Source organism: Capsicum annuum, chromosome 3 (assembly GCF_002878395.1).
Source record: "Capsicum annuum cultivar UCD-10X-F1 chromosome 3, UCD10Xv1.1, whole genome shotgun sequence".
Lineage (NCBI taxonomy): Eukaryota > Viridiplantae > Streptophyta > Magnoliopsida > Solanales > Solanaceae > Capsicum > Capsicum annuum.
The window spans coordinates 270,568,929-270,575,597 of NC_061113.1; the positions used below are offsets into that span (position 1 = coordinate 270,568,929).

The following is a 6,669-nucleotide window of genomic DNA, read 5'->3' on the forward strand; positions in this document are numbered from 1 at the left end:
AGTGGTGGGAAAAAGTATTTCATAACTTTTATTGACGATTGCACTAGATATTGTTATGTCTACTTGCTAAATAGTAAAGATGAAGCAATAGATGCGTTTGGGCAATATAAAACTGAAGTTGAAAATCAGTTAGACAAAAAGATCAAAATGATAAGAAGTGATAGGGGCGGAGAATATGAATCTCCCTTTGCGCAAATATGTGTAGAGAATGGAATAATCCATCAAACTACGGCCCCGTATTCACCTCAATCTAATGGAATTGCGGAAAGGAAAAACCGAACTTTGAAGGAAATGATAAATGTCTTACTTATAAGTTCTGGTTTACCGCAAAACTTATGGGGGGAGGCTATCCTTACGACCAATCGTATACTCAACAGAGTTCCCAATAGTAAGACACAATTAATTCCTTACGAAAAATAGAAAGAAAGGAAACCTAACTTGAAATATTTCAAAGTGTGGGGGTGTCTAGTGAAGGTTCAAGTTCCTATACCTAAAAGGGTTAAGAGAGGACATAAAACGGTGGACTGCGTGTTCATAGGATATGCTAAAAGTAGTAAAGCATGTCGATTTTTGGTTCATAAATATGAACATCCGGATATTAATGAAAATACGGTAATTGAATCAGACAATGCTGAATTCTTTGAAAATATTTACCCGTATAAAATTAGACACGAACAGTCTAGCGGAGGATCTAAACGACCTCGAGATGAACCAAGTGAGAATGTCCATAATGAAGAAAATCCAAGACGTAGTACACGTTAAAGAACGTCAACTTCGATTGGATCGGATTTTGTAACATTTCTCTTAGAAAATGAGCCTCAAACATTTAAAGAAGCGACATCGTCGTTAGACTCATCCTTTTGGAAAGAGGCAGTCCATAGTGAGATTGATTCAATCTTAAACAACCATACATGGGAATTGGTTGACCTTTCTCCCGGACATAAACCTTTAGGTTCTAAATGGATCTTCAAAAGGAAAATGAAGGCGGATGGTACTATTGACAAATACAAGGCAAAACTTGTAGTAAAAGGCTTCAAATAGAAGGAAGGCCTTGATTACTTTGATACATACTCGCCAGTAACAAGGATAATCTCGATTCGAATGTTAATTGCCTTGGCGGCGGTATATGATCTTCAAATCCATCAAATGGATGTGAAAACCGCATTTCTAAATGGAGATTTGGAGGAAGAAATTTATATGGAGCAACCTGAGGGTTTTGTGGTTCCAGGAAAGGAAAACAAGGCGTGTAAACTTATCAAGTCATTATATGGACTAAAGCAAGCACCAAATTAATGGCATGCGAAGTTTGACCAAATCATGTTGGCAAACGGATTCAAATAAATGAATGTGATAAATGTGTTTATATTAAAGACACTCCAAATCACCAAGTCATTGTATGTTTATATGTGGATGATATGTTAATCATCAGTAGAGACATTTCTGACATAAATGCAACAAAACGAATGCTCGAGAGCAAGTTTGATATGAAGGACCTTGGAGTTGCAGATGTGATCTTAGGTATAAGAATCCATTGAACTTCACAAGGGTTGGCATTGTCATAGTCTCATTATATTGAAAAGGTTCTTGACAAGTTCAAGTATATAGAATTCGGTATTGCCAAGACTCCATTGGATGCGAGCTTTGCACTTCGAAAGAATGAAGGTAAAAGTGACTCGCAATTGAAGTACGCAAGAGTATTGGGATGTTTAATGTATATAATGAACTGTACATGACCAGACATAGCATGCGCTATTAGTAAATTAAGTCGGTACACGAGTAATCCCAACAAAACTCACTGGATGGCAATAAAAAGAGTTTTGGAGTATCTTAAATACATTCAAAATTATGCCCTGCATTATAATAAATATCCTGCGGTACTTGAAGGATATAATGATGAAAATTGGATCACCGGATTGAACGAAGTAAAATCCACAAGTGGATATGTATTTACTATCGGTGGAGGAGCAGTTTCTTGGAAATCATCCAAACAGACCTGTATCGCTCGCTCTACAATGGAATCTGAATTTATCGCTTTAGATAAAGCCGGTGAAGAAGCAGAATGGCTCCGAAATTTCTTGGAAGATATTCCATATTGGCCCAAGCCAGTGGCACCAATATGTATACACTGTGATAGCCAAGCGGCAATAGGTAGGGCAGGGAGTATGATGTATAATGGTAAATCTTGTCATATAAGACGAAGACATAATACCGTAAGAGAACTTCTCTCTAGTGGAATTATTACTATAGACTATGTAAAGTCAAAGGATAATGTGTCGGATCCACTTACAAAAGGCCTGTCTAGAGAAGGAGTAGAAAGAACATCCAAGGGAATGGGTTTAAGGCCTAGGACGAGTCAGCATGGCGGTAACTCTACCTAGCAGACTGGAGATCCCAAGAGCTAGGTTCAAGGAGATCAAACAAAGTTGTGTCTGACAGGTTCAACATTGTCAATTACCCAACCCATTTTTATGATGTAGACAATGTATAGTAAACAAGGATAAGACTTAAGGTGAAAAGTCTTTTAATAATTATCTAAATTTGACAGATTTGACTAAATAGTTTAATCTATAGGATTGAACGTTTAGAAATCACCTATGTGTGGGCGAAGTGGAAGCCGCTTCAAAGAGAATGTTAGTAAAGGCCTATTCTCTAAGCTCTCATGAAAACCGGGACGTGTTCATGGCTGAAAAGAACAAAACCGTAAGAACCATAACCGGTAAAAGGCTGGTTGTGTGACATGTGTTGTCTAGGTGTACATTAAAGCTCGACGGTTCAAAGATATCAAATCTACCGATTGACCGAGTACATTCGATGCATGTTCACTATGGGAAGTTCAAAGGGAAACCCACCTATCCAGATGCAATCAGTTTTTGCTTGATGATCACATACTTGTCCGTAAAAGTTCTACGAAAAATAGCCATTCCCCATTCATGTGGGGGATTGTTGGGTTCATAGTAATAAAAGTGTGTTGAATGAAAAATGGAGAAATCAAGTGGAAGAGAAAAAAAATTGAGTTAACACCAAAAATGGAAAGTGTACTCAATTTTGACAAGTTTACTCTTTCTCCCACATCGGTGGAAGAAGAGAACTTGAGAGTGTTTATAATGAGAAACACTTACTCCATATGGCAAGAGAGGCAAGAAATAGATGATGCCTCGCGTCGTCGTCGCTCGCTCGCCTCGGCTTCGGCTTTGGATTTGACCTCCATTTATATAAATACACGCAGTAACAGTGTTTCAGAACTGATGTGTCTGTTTGAAATGATGTTACAGAAGGTTGCACTGTTTCAGATTGTTGCTTCTGTTACAAAAGATTGCACAGTTTCAGAAAGTTGCAACTCTTCAATGAAAGTACACACTGTTTCAGTGAACCAGTGCACTGTTTCAGAAAATTACTGCATTGTTTAAGTGAATAGACTTGCATTTTCAGGAAAAGTCACACACCTCTAATATGAACCAATGCCATCTTTTCAAAGGGGCATCTAGTAGCTATATAAACCTGGTTTCATCCACAGGTTTATGAGATAGCAAATACAGAAATTTTCAGATTACAAAACATTCTTCTTGTCTTAAAAATACTCTAAGTGTGATCATTCAAATTGTGAGTGTGTTCGAAGAATCCGCCTATTTGAGGTACCGCTATAGTCGGATTGAAGGTCATTTTATCCTTAGAGGAAGATTCCATAACCTCGGGTACAGTGAGGGGAATTATTCCTTAAGGAAAATCCGTGAATTCGGATGACTTGGCCTTAATCATTTCTGTTTTATCTTTATATTCTGAAAAAATAAATATACCTCTTGGAAAGGTCATTTTGATCTTGTGTTGAGGGTATTTGATACTTCATTGTGTTCTTGTTCATACTTGAACTCGAGTTGAAGTTGTTGTTGCAATATACAGATTCTACATACTCGAATATATTGAGGAAATAACAACACCTACATAATTTTTTTTTTGCTGGTAACTTATAAAAAAAAGAAAAAGGCAAATGGGATTCGGATGAATCCCCTTGCCCTACCTACTCTGCCCCTGATCCAGAATATTGCATTTTTGGTAAATTTTCTTAGCATAAATACATGGTTTTGACGAAAACTACTAGATCCTACAAAACTCATAACTAAAACTCTAGGTCCGCCCAGCTTATACAACAACTATGAATCAAATGACTCGAAAAAGGGTCAATCTTTTCGTCTCCAAATAAATTGTTTGAGCTACTCGCTAAGGTCAAGAGTTTTCATACACCCCATTAGTCTAAAAACGTAACAAAAAATTTCCCTTTTGAAAAATGAACAGTTTTGTGTTTATGCAATTTAATATTGTTTAAGTTAAGTAGAGGAAAAAAAAAATCCTTTGCAACACGGAAGATAAATCTAAGATCAAAATATTGCAGTACAGCTCTACAAGTTAGAAAGAAAAAAAAAACAAGATTTTCTTAGTACCTGCAAAGTAGAGACAAGAGTTGGCAACTTCTCCACTCCCTCTTCTTTCTTCGTTGTGGTTGTACTTAAAAGACAAAAGTTGTTGCATAAATTTTAGTAATGCTTTTTCCAGTTCGGCAGAGTTGTCGTTTTCCCATGTGAATAACTGCTTTTTTCCCCTTTCTTAATACAAAAAACTTGTAAATTGTTTGGCAATAACATTATGATTATTAAAAAAGGAAAAATCATATGAGTTGGCTTTCACCACTACTAACAGTGAAAACTGAAATGTAAAAGGTTTTTATTCCATTAAAACTTACCAGCACCTACAACATCAAATTATGTAATCGTATATATTAATCACCTGTGATTAATAAAAATAGGTGGATATCTTTTTAGTGTAGACCGTTCTACTTTCCTACCGTGTCAGCTAGAGGGAGGGGTTGATCTCGAATATATATAGCTGACATTTTTAGGTATTAAGTGGCTTGCAGTGGCGAAGCTATAAATTTCACTGAGATAAAATGTAATTTTTTGACATTTTTTTATGTACACAATAAAGGGTAATCGTCTGGCCCAATCTTGTGGCTATGCCACTGCAGCTACCATAATGAAAGAAATTTAATAATGCTTTGCACATTGGAGATTATTACAAAGCTAGACGAGACATGATTGTAGAGTTGGGGCCAGGCCATTTATTTAGGATGAAATTACATCTTACTTACATAGGAACCTTTGTTTCTCTGTCGTAACATGGTTTCTAGTAATGTCATCCACCGTGCAGCAGCCAGCAAGAGTCATGGTCTGCTCCAGTTCATTCTTTAGCATTTCAATAACTTGCTTTAAACCGGTCACCCTCTCTGGACAATCGGCCGACCAATCTGCAGGAATATATAAAAGTTATTTACACTATCAGAGTATATATAATTGTATCAATTTCTTTAAATCATTAAGTTTACCATAACAGCTTTGGCACCTAGTGCTAACGCCTTGAATATGTCTGTTCCTCGCCTAACTGGAACTTTACCTTGAACAACATGGACAACCTGAAATCATTGGAGATTAAGGAGGAATCTATGCAAGTCGATATACATGCTTAAACTTTAATATCTAAGATTCTAATTTACTCATTACAACTTTCAGTTGAAAAGAAATTAAACTGAACTGGTTTTTTATATCTGAATTCTTAGGCATATATAAAAAAGACGGTAAAAAATCTGACGTTCTTTGAACTGACCAGCAATCTGAACAAGACATCAAACATGTTGGGAAATCACCTCTTCAAGAGCAGAAATAACAGCTGGAGCGTAATCTAGCTGCTGAGCTCCATGGTTAGAGACGATAATTTCTGCAACTCCTGCATCAACTGCTTTGGTTGCTGCAAAATATAGTATTATAACAAAAAATCTTTGGAAAAAATGCTCAATTGGTCGACTTGGTAGCAAAATCAGCTTTGTTAAAACAGATTGAAGATTTTGTTATCATCTAAAAAGAAGCTTGTTAAAAACCAACGATAAGCTTTTAGTTAAAACTACATTCCAATATATTTGTATGTTCTGTGGAAACTTATTACGAAATTTAGAGAAACACTAATTTATGGAAACATATACATGACATATATGGAGCTGATTAGAGTTTCTGTTGACTTGAGCCGAAGTTTTCGATAAATATTATACCATCTTCACGAGTGAGAATGCCATTTATCAGAATTGGCAACTTGGTAATTGATTTTACCCATGCTATTTCCTGCAAAGTTTTCAGAGAGTGTGAGGATTACACAAGAATATGGTGGATCATATACTGTATTAAACTCCAAAAACCACGAAACTTTGATCATTCTCTAATATATATATTTTGTAGCTCAGCATTTATACATATTTTGTAGCTCAATATTTATACATAATCTAACATACGTTCACATATTCAAGTGATCTTCTCATGTGGTATTATATTAATTAAGAAAAACACATTATTTAACGTTTTGTTTAAATCTTTACCTTCATACCAAGCCTAGGAGTGTCACTGATGAGAATTATAGCCCTGAACCCATTGCACTCAGCTCGACGTACTATATGTTCTGTAATCTCTCTCTTATTGGCCTACTGACAAAGAATAAGTTATCAACCTGTCCTAAAACTTAAAAATCAGTTAACATATGAAGATCAAAAGAGTCAGGAAGGACAAGTTACTAAAATCTGAATGAGACGAACAGTCTTGCACGTTAATGCCACTCCCTGTATCAACGAGAATTCAG

At 36.0% G+C, this 6,669-nt stretch overlaps 1 protein-coding gene and 1 pseudogene across 1 annotated transcript in view; both read right to left on the bottom strand.

Annotated features, from left to right (window-relative positions):
• LOC107861682 (peroxisomal (S)-2-hydroxyacid oxidase GLO4) overlaps positions 1-4,429 on the bottom strand; it is an 11,609-nt gene extending 7,180 nt beyond the window's left edge. Inside the window, exons 1-3 of the mRNA XM_047408646.1 lie at positions 3,795-4,429; positions 3,444-3,498; positions 3,120-3,300 (exon numbers count right to left, since the gene is read on the bottom strand). The gene's annotated coding sequence lies outside the window, so the exon portion shown is untranslated. The remainder of the gene's footprint in view (positions 1-3,119; positions 3,301-3,443; positions 3,499-3,794) is intronic.
• Positions 4,430-5,132: 703 nt separating this feature from the next.
• On the bottom strand, positions 5,133-6,663 carry LOC107864702 (annotated as a pseudogene).
• Positions 6,664-6,669: the final 6 nt, after the last annotated feature.